The following is a 2,130-nucleotide window of genomic DNA, read 5'->3' on the forward strand; positions in this document are numbered from 1 at the left end:
TCTCACTAGGCAGTTCAGGCTGTCCGTGAACCCAGACTGGCCTCAAACTCTCAAGCTCCTCCTGCCTCAGCCTCCCCAGTGCCACCAGGCACTCGACAGCAGCAGTCACTGCATTTTTGAACGCGTCTTCCGTGCAAATGGCCTAGTCTAGTGCGGTTGCTCTCTCCTGTCGAAAAAGTTACCTGGCAGCTTCCAAGAATTCAACATGAAGAAGAAATGTCAGCTAGCCTTTGTCTGAAAGCTGCTGCTGGTTTGATATACTTTCTATTTTAGAGCAATTATATCACATCAAAGATTGAGGGAGAGACGGAAAGATTCCCGGCGTGCTCTTGGCGCCCCTCACCACGTGTTCTTAGTGTCAGCTCACTTACGTAATGTCCTTCTTTTTCCTTGTTGCAAAATGTATCTTTTCTTTCTTTTTCTCTTTCTTTCTTTCTTTCTTTCTTTCTTTCTTTCTTTCTTTCTTTCTTTCTTTCTTTCTTCTTTCTTTCTTTTATTTTTTTTTTGGCTGAACCAGGGAGTGAACTCAGACCCTTGCGATTGCAGGTAAGTGCTTTCTACCGAGCCATCTCCCCAGAATGTGTATCTTCTTCATTCCTTTTTTTCCTTCCCCAGACAGTGTCTCTTATGTAGTCCTGGCTGGTCTGAAGCTCATGCACATAACAAGCAGTCACCACCATGTCCAGCATTTCCTTTATTTTTTGAGGCTGAGTAATATTCCAACATAAGCACGTAGCACGTTGTGTACCAATTCACGTGCGCAAGGACACTCGGTAGCTTCCACCTTTGGCTTCGGGAAATAGGTCACACTGAATACTGGTGTACAGAAGTCTGCTTCAGATTTTTATCTGCCTCAGCCTCCCTCCCAGTGCAGGATTGCAGGTGTGCACCACATTCTTGATTTTTACAATGTTTTTATTTTTTCCTGGTTTTTAAAAAATATACATATTTCATGGTTCAGTTCCAAAGTATGCCTCTTGCTTTTTCTCTTTTTCCCTCTCTTTGTGGTACTGAAGTGGAACCTTTCCTTCCAGCTACACCCCAGTGTCCCTCTGCTTTTTTTTTCTTCCTTTTGTGCAGGGTCTCCCTGTGCAGCTCAGACTCCTATTGATCCTTCCCGAGATGGAACCCTCGTCCCTGAGCTTACCTAAGCAAGCGCTTAGTCCGCTGAGCTATAACACTGGCCCTTTGCCCTTTGCCCTTTGCCCTCTGCCCTCTGCTCTCTGCCCTCTGCCCTCTGCCCTTTGCCCTTTGCCCTTTGCTTTTTGATTATGAGGCAGGTCTCACAAGGCGGCTGCACTGCCCGTGCTGGGCCCCCACTCGTGATCCTCCACGAGGGATGCGGAAAGGGCAAAGGGACAGGACGCAGGGCCAGGCCTGGCTGGGACTTTGGGGACGCCTCAGAGCTGTTTCTGCTCCCCTGGGGCTGGGAGGCCGGGCGGACTCCCACCCCGTTATCCAGGGGGTGCTGCTTGGGAGGCGGAGCCTGGCCCCCAGGCCAAGACCCTGTTTCACAAATGAAACCAGCAGAGCAGTCTTTCCCGAGAGACTCGCTCCGGCTCCTGCTCCCGAGGCGCACAGCAGGAGGAAAAGGCAAACATAAACCGGGCGTGGCGGCGTCCGTGCGTGGTCCCGGCGCTCTGGGAGGCTGAGGCAGGAGGACTGCAAGTTCGAGCTCAGTGCGGGCAATCTAGTAACTAAGCAAGGCCCTGTCTCACAAGAAAACACGGGTCACCCCTGTTCCAGGGAGAGTTCATGCGGTCAGCGCTAAGGCCCTGGGTTCAGTGGCCACGAGCAAAAGAAAAAATCTATAGTGTAGATGCTTTTCAGACCGAATGAGGAGCTTCTGAGAGCGGCTTCACCCTGGTCCTGTGCGCCTCACCTGAGTGGCTCGGCTCGTTTTCCGGAAAAAGAGAATCGTGGCGCACTAGCTTAAACTACAACAAATGGGACGGAATTTGAGGAGTTGCCTGTTTCCCCTGCCCCATAGTTCTCAACCCTAAACTCTCTACAGGGAGATAGTTCGGGGTGGAGGAGATGCAGTATTTGCAGGAAAGAGGCAATTGATAAGAGTACAGCGGAGAGAGGCAGGGCCGGCGAGTGAGTGAGGCCGCCGGGGGCTGCGGACCC

The sequence above is a fragment of the Octodon degus genome, unplaced genomic scaffold, assembly GCF_000260255.1.
Source record: "Octodon degus isolate 3935 unplaced genomic scaffold, OctDeg1.0 scaffold00027, whole genome shotgun sequence".
Taxonomy (NCBI): domain Eukaryota; kingdom Metazoa; phylum Chordata; class Mammalia; order Rodentia; family Octodontidae; genus Octodon; species Octodon degus.